Raw genomic sequence first — 12,630 nt, forward strand, 5'->3', positions numbered from 1 at the left:
ATATCCATCCCACATTAGCCTAGATAAAATATCACAAAGAACAAAAAGGCAGCAGGATGTGTATTTCTAATGAGTTTGTTTGTTTCAAGTGTTCGTACAATAAGAAAGAGTTTGTTTTACATAGAATGTGCCTAAACGCACCTGCTGCCGCCTGTGTAGCATGCGTGGGATTAAGAATATTACAGGAGGAGACGGTGCAGATGGAATAGAGAGCTGCACAAACAGCAGCATGTGTGTGTGACAGTGGAGGGGGTCAGCGGAGAGTCAGGATGAGACCTGGCACAGTACTGAAAGTCCGTTTTGTTTTTTTCCCAGCAACAAATTGAAATAGCACCAAAACACAGTGTTGGTTAAATGTTTGAGCCCTGCACTCGGTGGCCTTGAGTGAAAATCATCTCTGTAGGGCTCCAACTCGTCATCTATTACTCTGACAAATAACTTAATCTATTGATTCAATGTTTGGTCAGAAAAACATCAGAAAATGATAAAAGAGGCCAAAGTGCATGTTTCTGTGAATATTGAATTTATAATGTTTAATATTTCAACCCTGCACTTTATGGACTTCACAAACGTGCAGACTCACAGAGTGAAAATGACCTCTGTGGGACTACAGCTAACAATTATTTTTATTATTGAATAATCTTACCAATTATTTTCTTGATTAATCTATCGATCGTGTGGTCTATAGCTGTCAAAGTGCATGTTTTATCTGTCCGAGAGTCCGAAACCCAGGAATATTTCATTTATAAACATATAAATCGGTGAGAGGCAGCAAATGTTCAAATGGGAGAAACGGAAAACAAAGAAAATGCTGCAATTTTGCCAAGAAAATTACTAAAACGATGAATCCACTTTTGTAATAGTTGCTGATTCACTTTCTGTCTATCAACTAATTACCTCCACCATGAGGTTATGTGTTCACCTGTGTCCGTTGGTTGGTTCGTTGGTTTGGCAGCAGGATGACACAAAAACTATTGAACAGATTTCCAACAAAACTTGGATGGAGGACGGGTCTCTGCCATTAACTTTTAGTGCGGATCCGGATAAAGGGACAGACTTTTTCTCACTTTCTTTAACATCGAGAGGTAGGTCCTTTTTTCAACATTTCATTAATTCCTCAGGTAACAACGCGTGGAAAAAGAAAAAAATCAGGCATATTTAGATATTCATCTATGAGTGAGTATAAGTTGATGCAGATCCAAATACAAATCAGGACCTTGTGGATTTAAATATGTTTAAAATGCTTTTTTTTTATCTGCTCAAAAGTTCAAAACCAGAGAATATTCAATTCATAACAATACAAAAGCATGAGGAGCAGCAAATGTTCAAATATAAGAGGAAGAAACAAAATAAGGATTCTACATTTTTGCTTTAAAAATGACCTAAACAAATAATCCACTATCACAATAGCTGCTGTTTGACGTTTCACCTATCAACATAATTGACTATTCAGCCAATTGCTTCAGCTCAGGATCTCTGCATACATCCTGCTGAACTCCACAAGTCTAATTGTACATCATGTCCAATGTAATTGAAACATTCTACAGTACAGTGCTACAGTATTAAGGATTACAGTTGTTACCACCACACTGTTGTGTATGTGTGTGAAACCAATTACAATACATTTAATTAGGCCTTGTGCCTATTAATAACTGCTAACCAATAGGCTACTAGTGTTGGATACAAGCAGCTGGTTTCCAGAAGAAGAATAACTGTCACCACCAAGGCTCTCCTGCTTCTCCTGCAGGCCCGCTGCCCCCCTGTTGCTGCGCAGGCCACGTCGTCCTCTACTGGCTAGTGCCTGAATTACAGCTGACCCTGCCTCCTGCAGCCGACCTGGCAGGGAACAAAGAGGCAGCGCTGTGCCAAAGAGGCCTATCAGTCTCTCCTTCAGAGGGGAGGAGAGGGAGGAAGAGGAGGGAAGGTTTCCATAGGGGGGCAGGGTGAAGGGGGCTCCGCCACGCTGGAGCAATGCAGCTGTGCGCTTCGGTTGACTCCCAGCCGAATGGGGGCAAACTGTTTCAGCATGTGTGTGTGTGAAAGGGGGTAGGAGGGGTAAGGAGGTGGGGTGGGTGGCGGTTGTTGGCACTGAAGGGTGGGCTGGTAAGACATCTGTCATCCTATCATCAATGCTGTCACATCATAGGACAAATGGGCTGTGGGATTTTTACAGTCTAAAAACAAGGGATGGCAAAGGTATCAGTTAGTATGTGATCTATTACTGCTCTTTTCCAATAAGTATCAGCCACCGTGCTCCACCTCATCAAAGGGTGAGGGAAAAAAAGGATGGAAATGGTTACAAAGTGAGAGCGGAAACGCATGTGTCAAATCAAAATACAAATTCACAATCATCTCAGCATCATGGAGCTGCTCTGCATCCGAACGTCCTTGGCTGAAGCCTCGTTCAGGGGCCCTGGAAGTCCCGCTTCCAGGCGAGGACGAAGACCGAGTGAAGGGAGAGTGGCATTTTTAATTTCCCCCCCTCTCTACCCCGTCGCACCACCATCCCCTTTTGTTTTTTTTTTTTTGAAGCAGGCCGCCGCGCCGAGGCAAGGTCTTCCATAATGACACCTTGACTGTGAAGAACTTCATCCACTCCGCCGCACTATCTGGTGCCTGCGTAACAAGACGGCGGGCTTTGTTGCCAGGAGAGTGGAAGAGAGCTTTGAACTGCAGACTGACAGCGCAGGGGAAGCCGTTCCAGGCGTAAATGTAAATTACTATTACTTACACGTTTAACCCAGCACCTACAACCCCCCCATACACACCCTCACACACTCACACACACCTCACCCCACCCTCTTCCATGTTCAGTGGCTTGCAGTCGGCTATGGAAGGAGGCAGTGGTGGTAGTGGGGGGGACAATTCTGACATCATGTTGCCCTCTTTTGGTGGGTGTTTGCAACTGCACCTCACTGTCCTCTCACCTCAGAGGCAACAACTCAGACCGTCCTCTCTTTTTTGTGCAGAATTAGGCTCAACGGTGGAGCAGCCGCCTGTAAGTTGACAAAAATATTCAAAGGTTTTCATATTAAATGCATGAATGAATAATGAATATACAGCACGAAGACCCACGTTGGGCCAAAGTGGATCAAATCTAGACAAAATGTGCAAAAACAACGTTTTCTCCTCGCTATGTCTCACGTCTCAGCCTTCTTCTCTCAACATATTTTTGTGTAACCATCGTTTGTGCGCGACCAGGTCCAAGAGTCATTAAAATGTCTTTTTTATCAAGTCAGACATAACCAAGAAGAATATTGAAAACAACACAGATAACATAAACTGACCATTAGATGAGTGCCACATATGATAACAGAGAATAAATAATATTCATTTGAGGGGCATACACTTGACTGAATATTTAAAAAAAAACAACTTTTTTTGCATTTTATATATCCTCAGGTTAGGGTTGAATTCACCATAAGTCATCACTTCTGTCAATTTCCAGTCCTTCTGTAGCCTACTTTGTTCCAAACTCACTGTGAGAACACAAGCCATATAAGATAACAGTAAGAAGAGACCAGCCAGTGGAGAGATTTATGAAAGTCAACCACTGGGCACATACAGCTGTGATGGCCACTCAGCAATAACAGCAGCACAGAAACAACTGCTCTAATAAAAATGTTTTCAACACTGGGCAGGTGTATTCATGAAGAGCACGTCACTGTAATCTAATAAAAAAAACGCTTTAAAAAGACACTCTGCAATTGATTATGATGTCTTTGCTTGTGTGTGTGTGTGTGTGTGTGTAGTCACTGCAATCTTGCAAAAAAATAAAAATAAATAAATTAATGTCGGTTTTTCAAACTGAAAATGAAGACAGAAATAAAAGCAGGTGACACACTGCTGAAAAAAATCAAAACTTCAAACACAATCAGTGCCTGGACTCACTAGCGTCAGAGGGCTACATTATGAGAAAACAGGTGAAAACAGATACTGTACCGAAGCTTAATCATTGGCCACAGATTGGATTTTAAGTATGAGACGACACTTGAACGTGGTTTGTGGCTTCGAGCTCATGTTCTGCTGTTGATCTTATTTTGTCACTCCACACACAGAGCCGAGCACGCTGGCAGCGCCTGTCGTCAGGCAAAGCTCCAAGCCATTTCCCTGAGATGCATCTCGACTGAATCAATAGGGCCCTCGCAGCATATCATTAGACATAAGTATTATAATTACTTGTGTTATTAATTTTGCCTTAATACCAGGGATAATATGATATGTAATTCAACCCTGTAGAGGGAAGAGAAAATAAGATAATCACAAATGCATCTCTTATGAAAATCAATGTTGAAATGGATATTCCAATAATGCCAAACCACTGGCCCTCTGTTTTTTTCTCATGCATATCAACCAGTCATTTTCCGCATTCATCTGGAAAAAAATATATAAATATGTCCGACATATTTCACATAGGCGGCCCTGTCTGAGGCAAAACAATATGGATTTGTGTTGCCTCGCAAACAATTTTAATAAAAAGCTATTGATTGGGGATCGAGCAGCTAGCCTGTGGGCGCGGAGCACCAGACCCAAGTGGGTCCAGATCATTAATGTCCTCAACTGCTGGCTTCACTGGCGCAAATTTGTTCAATAAGGGTCTGGCACGCATGCTTCAGGGGTTTGATTTTGATACAGCCACATCAGACTGTGTGTGGCTGCTCCACAGGCCACAGAGCTGAGACACATTTGGTTACAACATGGTGGTGGCATGTGTTTCTCTTCGTTTGAGTCCGACAATAAATTCCATTTAATAAACAGTGCTGATGCATGTGATTTCAGAAAGTGGCAAAATGATTGATGAATTTGAACACGCATTAGCCCTACCATAACCCAGAGCCACAACCCACAGTAATCCATGGCTGCTTTCTCACACACACCATTCAACTTGTCATCAACGGAGGGGGGGAAAAAAAGAGCAAAACACACTCTCACATCCTCTGCTTTATGTCAAACCTCACCCAAATTTCTTGCAGCTGCAGTATCTACATGCAGGCAGAAACACACTGGCGTATACTTTCTTGAGCAGGTATCAAAGCCTTGGCGCAGCGAGACAGTTTTAATTACCAGGTACTTTCCTTATGCTTATGATTTCAATTTCTCCCTGCAAAGCTGGTAATGATATTCAAAATGCCTGCTGGCAACTCCGACTCCTTCTTCTCCCCTGTCTTTCCTTCCCACTAAGATGTGAATACCCCAGTTTATAGGCTTATTTGTCCTCCAGTCACTTTGTAAAATCTTTATTCGGCCGAAGATATCTTTTTAAATGCGAGCCTCGCTGGAAGGAATGGCAATAAAGGTTTTGGGGAGGGGGGGTGGGAGAGATCAATGCAGAATGTATTAGCCTGCACTACAGAGACCGACTTCAATAATAAAAGCATTGATCCTTTAAAGTGAAGCTTATTCTGGGCCGGCATGGTAAAGGAGGATGGTCCATTCCAATACTGCACAGGCCAGATGGAGAATCACAGCAGGATATCTCACCCTCCACCCCCCCTCCAAATATTCACATTATATTTCAAAACCAGTATTAGACTCAGTCGCACAATTACTGAGGGATTCTTTTGGAAATCATGCATTATGGAGGAGCATGTCCAATAATACAGCATATGGAATAACATATTTAATTGGCAGTACTTAAGCTTTGCCAACTACAAAAGAGGGTGAGAAAAAAAGAACAGAAGGATATGTAAGGTAGTAGGTTTTTTTTTCTGAGAATATATAAGATTATTGGAGGACATTTTTAGGGCAATTCAGAAGATTAACTTTGGCTGTCATGTGATTTAATTTCATCCAATTTTCTCTGAGATTTCTTGTTTGCAAAACAGGAGCTGCTAATACGTCTCGATTTCCATTAGTCACCGGACACATCAGATCCCAGCAGTGTCTCTGTACACAGCCGTCGGTAGTAAAGCGCCAGCAGTAATCAAGCGTGAGGGCTGGATATATAACAAGCACACTTCACAGTATGCCTAACAAGCGCACTTCACACACTAATCAGCTAGAGTGGACTTGCGTTGCATCCACATCCTTGCATTTGGCTCACAAAGGCGAGTCTGACTTAGATTATGAAATCATCTGAATGGTATCAATAGATAAGGTTATCTGTGATTTGCCCAGTGTAATGAGTACGTCAAGGTGTAGTGAGGAGGGATGGTTCCTGTGGTGTTTGGTGATAAAATTAAGTGTTCATGCAAAGTGTGGGTCAGAGAGGGAGTACACACAGCGAGCTCCAATGCTACCTCTATGATCTTCTTCTAAATGCTTTGCTTACCCTCGCCATGCTGCCATATCAGCATGTCAAGCACAATACACACAAATGATGCAGAAACTGATGGGCTATAAATAATCAGGCTCAACGGGAACGCTGCACCGAACTATTTTGTTCCTTTTCCGTGAATCTGATTAGTTCCAATTTATTCTTTGATGTGCCAAAAAAAAAAATGAAAAAAGTTTTAAGAGATCAATCTGATGTCTTTAAAAATATCTGGCTTTGTCTGACCAACAATCAAAAACCCCAAAATATTCAATTTAAGATAATATAACACACACTGAAGCAGCAAATTCCAATACCAGTGTGGCTCGAACCCGCAAATAAATGCCATTTTGGTGATCTAAACAGCTGACCAATTAATACAAATGTTGTACATTTTCTGTTGGTTAACTACAAGCTGCAAAAAAAAAAAAAAAAAAAAGCTGTACTGTAAAAGCTGCAGTTAAACCTGTGATGTTGAAATGAAAATAAAATAATCACATAAATAAATAGCAAAGAATTACTCAAACAGAAATTTTGGCAACACTTGCTATGAAGCCCATGTCCATAATGCATCATAACACATTACAAACATACTTGTAATGCATTATTATGTGCCTATATAGCCGTATTATCATAGTTATAAGACCTCATGGATATTAATAATACTTTATAACAATAATCAGAACTTATTATCACACCAATGTCTATAATGCATCATAAACACCAGTGAAATGGGTTGCTCCAATTTTACACAACATTGTTAGGACCAGTTTAAAAATGTTTTCACAGCGTTTCGTGTGCTGTTCTCGTATCGACTTAATCTTTTTTTTTCACTTTACTTAATACAAACAACGACCACTTATAGTGTTTTTCATGTGCTTATAACACAGAGATTTCATTACTTTACTCAAAGCACCCGATGGCCCCAGTGACATATAATCACACTACAATGCATTATAAAAGTGATTGTAATGTCTTATAAAATAATTATAATGTATTACAACTGTGAATATTGTAATACACTATGATCCATGCAAAAATACTGTAGTGAGGGACCAGCAAATAGTCGTCATATTTATTTGTTATGATGATTGTTATAAAGCAGTTAGTATATTTATGATTGCTTATAACTATAGGCAAATTATAACGCATTTGAAGTATGTTTATAATGGATTACAGACGTTGGTGTCCTAATCAGTTATGATTATTGTTATAAAGCATTATGAATATTCACGAGTGCTTATGAATATGATGAAAGAGCACTGTAGGCGCATCATAAGTAGATTCATAATGCGTTGTAATGCATAATAAACATGGGCATCATAGAAAGTGTTACCACTTTTTTTACTGTCGGGTGTCAAAATTCTGATCCAGCTTTAAAAGAAAATGTCACATGCAGTGTGACCAGTGTTGTACTGAAGCTGTAGTCAAGTGAGTTTATGCATTTGACTACATCAGTTATTCATAGGTTCAATAGAAAAACATAAGCATCAACCTGTAGTGGTCTAAACATAAACACAACTACACACATACACACACACATACACACAGTGACCCCCAGTTCCACCTAGTGTCGCCTCCACCCATGGATGAGGTGGGGACGGCAGGACAGACACCCGCCTCCTGTAATCCCATCAACTCATGTCAGACAGCAGTCTGGATACAAGCCTATCTGTGAGGCCTGTAATCCACGGCTAAGACTTCACACACCGCGCTCCCACTTATCTGGAAACACACACACACACACACACACACACACGCACACTCCAAAACATACTCAAAGAGAAAAGTGATAGTTGGTGGCTGCTTCACTCAATCTGTCTTTGTAGGAAGACATGATATTCTACTGTAATATAAATAACTTCAGAATCCGCATAAACATGAAAATGTTGTCACGGCGGTGTGTGTGCTGAGTAATAAGCATGCTTTATGGTTTCAGCTCAAGGTATAAATACACACTGAGGCATGCTTTATATGCTTTAAAAAAGGGTTGAAATGGAGTTTGAAAAATGGGGATAAAAAAGAAAGAGGAAGTATTTTTTAATGTGTCAATATAATACTTAATGTTTTAGGCAATGTAGCAGAAAGAAAGAAAGAAAGAAAGAAAGAAAGAAAGAAAGAAAGAAAGAAAGAAAGAAAGAAAGAAAGAAAAATAAAGAAAGAAAGAAAGAAAGAAAGATTTTGTGTAAGACATCTGACTTTGATACAACTGGCTATTTGCAGTCTAAGTGTGCTGACATATTGCAGATGTCTCCCCATAAAAACTAAAAAAGAAAGAAAAAAAACCATTGTCTATTAAGAACAGAAATACACGACTTGTGGAAATTCATTTTCTTGAGACTGAAGCTAAAAAGATGCAAACCCACCACAGCTGTGTGTAGAAATCATGCAGTATTACACATTAAAACACACCAAAATCCAAAACAAAATTAAGATAAAGACACAAAGTACACATTCAAAATGGTGCTCAAAAGGGACAAAACACAAAATAATCTACAAGCAGGCATGCACAAATTCCTGAATGTCTTCTACAGATTTTGCTGTCAAGCCATTCAATCAATCACTAGTCCAGGGAACAATATGTCCCATTATCATTCAGATACATGCAAAACACCACGAAGGAGGGAGAAGAAGAAAAAAAAAGAACGAACGAACGAGAGATAAAAAGACACGTCGGACAAGGCACCCCTGCTCATGTCTTGCTTCAAAGAGAGAGAGAGAGCCAGAGAGAGAGGGAGAGGGAGAGAGAGAGAGAGACGCAGGGTGCAGGACCCACACGGTGTAGTTCCAGCCAATTGCATTCCAGAGAAGTGACCATGGCCAGTGATAAACAAAGCACCATAGATCATTCCTCTCCCAGACGGAGCCCGGCGCTGGAGGCAGCAGAAGGCAGAGCGGTCAGACAGAGAGAGAGAGAGAGAGAGATTGAGAGAGCAGGAGAAGCAGACAGAGACAGAAGACGACAGAGAGCTCACCGCCTATATGCATCTGCCCCTCTGCCATCCTCTGATGCTACATTTTGACGCCCTTTTTGCAACTGGAATGCCATTAAAGCCGGCCGAGCTGCACGCCTGCAGATTTGCTCTCCGTGACAAGAACGAGAGAGCGAGCCAAAGAGAAAGACAGAGAGAAAGAGGGAGGGAAGCTGCTGCTGCTGCTGCTGCTGCTTCCTTCTCCTACTGCCACTGTGCCGACGCATCGTATTCAAAAAAAAGCAACACCCAAAAAGCGTTAAATTGTTCCCATTTCCCGAAGAGAACAAAAAAGGCATTCAACACTTACCCACTCCCAGACACAAGACTCAGATTCAGTGTTCATTTGAGCCCACTGTGCGTCACAACAGAAACCTCAGATATTCCTCCAAAACAGATGTGCAAAGAGGAGCAGTGAGGTTCTCCCTCTTTTGTTTGTGAGCCTGCCTGGCTAGGTTTCTCTATTTGCATCAGCCGGCTTTTTACAGCTTTGAAGCAGGTGGATGACAAAAACATCAATCTCTCCAGGCACATTGTGTGGCATGCACACTTTGACACACTCCCCTCACCAGCTCTATACAGTATAATCACACATTCCTATTCTCTGCTCACAGCTTCACGGATGAATATGGGCTCAAAAGGAAACTGAAGGACAAGTGTGCATTGTTGGAGTGTGCTTTTGTTGTAATCATGTTTTGATTGGATTAGAATGGGAATTTGCTATATCTCCAGAGTTCCATTTGCCATATGTTGAGGCAATCTTATGCACACTGGTTAAGGGAGGGGGGGACACTGGCTGATGGATGCAAGTTAGTAACAGACAATAACCATGTGCCCAGATCAGAAGGTGTCCATTTGATTGTTTTCCCCTTTAAATCATCTTATGGGATGAATTATGTTCTTATGTATTCAAAGGTTCTCAAACAAGAATCTACTAGTGAATGCAATATGAGCAGTTTCAGGATCAAGTCAGTTCCAAATGTGGCTCAGGTCTGTGTCACGACCAAAAAAGCAAAGTGCCTATTCAGTATTGTTCATGCCATTTTTTTAAGGCTGCATTTACAGTAAAATACAAAATGACCATGTGTGATGTAGAAGAAGAGTTATTGAATTATTGTCTACATCTAAAGTCCCCCTCAGCTATATGAATCTCATATATATGAGTATAGATGAGTCTCAGTGTCTCTCAGCTCGCTGTTTTAGCTTTACGTCGTGCAGTTCAACTGTTTTGGTTGAGTCTAACTTGTCTGTAGCTGTAGCAAACAGCTGTTTTCAGCGTAAAAAAACTTTGATGAACCAACTGTAGACAACCTGCCCAGAACCACACAACAGACAGACAGCTCGTGGAGCAGAGCAAAAAGGACACAGACGATCGGACTTAAACGCGTCAGGTCACAGGAAACACAACTAGCTATGAATACTGATGTTGCTCTCCATGTCTGCTGGACGGGTAACCAGAGAACTGTTTGCTAGAACGTTAGCCGTATCACATTCTCAGGTGATAATATGCTAATGTTGTGTTTACAGCTTGTTTCACTGCCCACAACTGACCCAAATATAATTAATTCAGCTTTAAGACAGTGACCAGTTGCTTCCATGGACGTATAATGACAAGTGGATGCAGCGAGGGAGGCGGATCCCCGGTCAATGAAAGCTGCTCAATAGCACGTGAAGCCAAAAAAAGTTTGATATCCCTAATATAAAATGACCATACATTTTAACAGAACCTAGATAGGCTAGCGCTGCTCAGTAGTACTGCGTACAATCCTGCCCAGTGGCCACATGTGGTATTGCAGCAAACAATTCCCCTGCGGCCCAAAAAACATTTTCTCTACTGACCACCAATACAAAAGAGAAGTCTGTTAAACTGTTGACAGGACACCTTGAACTGCAAACAAGGTCAATAATGAGTCTTTCTTATGGGAATTTTTGATGAGGTTTTATATTTTAAAGATTTTCCTTGAGGTTGAGAGAAGCTATTTAAAAATCTGTGACCTCATCACAATGTAAAGCCAACGGGCTGAGCCAGAACTCACAGGCAGAAATATGACCAGAAAGTAAAACGGGAAGCTAGAAAACTTTTATGGTGTATGTGCTAAGTGAGCAGTTTTAATTGGTTTGAATGGGCACCATCTTCACATCTTGTATCTAGTTCTTCTATATAAATCGATGAAAATGACCCAGATCCTCCGCAGTATGGGGCCCATAAAGCGTAAAACCTTCAGACTTCTGCCGACTGAGCCATTTAACTTCTGGTTTAGCCCCCAGCTAACTTGAATAAGGATAAAGGATACAATAATTGCTCTCCAAGGTTAGTTCCAAGAATAACATTTACATCTCTTCACCAGTAAACATATTAGGAGCAACATCATTTCATTTGTTATCTAAACTTGCTATATTATCTAAGACATATTGCTAACCATTGACTGTATTTAAAGCTACATACACAATTAAATGGGGAAATTAGAGTAGGTGTATAGCAGCTGCTCATAGTGTCAGCTGAACACAATCTTCTCAAGTCATCTTTTGAGTTAAGTTAATGAATGAAATTAAAATAGCGTATAAGAATCGGAGTCATTCCCCATATCTGCCTTTATACCAAACACTTAAGAGCGTTGTCAACTTTCTTACATTATTCCTGAAAAATAAGAAAAGTTTAAGTACGACAGAAATGAGAAAGACATTTAATGAGAGACATTTATAAAGTGAAGATGACAGTTTAAACACCTCAACATGAGTATTTGGAATTTGCATAAATCTATATCACTTGTTATGAGGGAAAAAAATGGTCATTATCCTATTGCAATCTCATAACTTTAGGCCAAGACAAGTCAGCTCACTCTGCTCTTACCTGATAATATATTTTATGGCACTTTTCAGCAGAAAAATTGGACTGTGCTGCGGTGATTAATCTCCCAGTCAGTTTTCAGTCACAGTCACAACTTCCCCTTCAAAGAACAACCTGTAAATCAACCCATGCTGTAATAACCTGAGCAGGGGGACGATGAAAGACCAGAAGAAAGAGGTGATATCAGGCAAGGTAAAAGACAAGAGGGTAGAGGAAGCATTACTGAGCTCCCCGTGAGTGCAACTACTCTATAGTTGACAGCTAATGCGAATTTCCAATGCTCCATATGAGCAACACAAGATTCTTCAGAGGTTCTACATCAGACACTGCATGAAAGCGCTTTTGTTAATTACAAATAATGACTAAATGGACATTGCAAGCATTGCAAATACTCAGTGAATATACAACCAGATGATAACGCACATTATTTACACACTTTAAACGCCTCACCGCATGTGCCCTCTCTGTAGTTCCGACTTTTTTTTGCAGTCATTGAATGCAGCTGTGTGACTCACGCTGTGACGTTGTCTGTTTTGTTTTTCGTGGCGCGAGGCTCT

Source organism: Pagrus major, chromosome 15, assembly GCF_040436345.1.
Source record: "Pagrus major chromosome 15, Pma_NU_1.0".
NCBI lineage: Eukaryota > Metazoa > Chordata > Actinopteri > Spariformes > Sparidae > Pagrus > Pagrus major.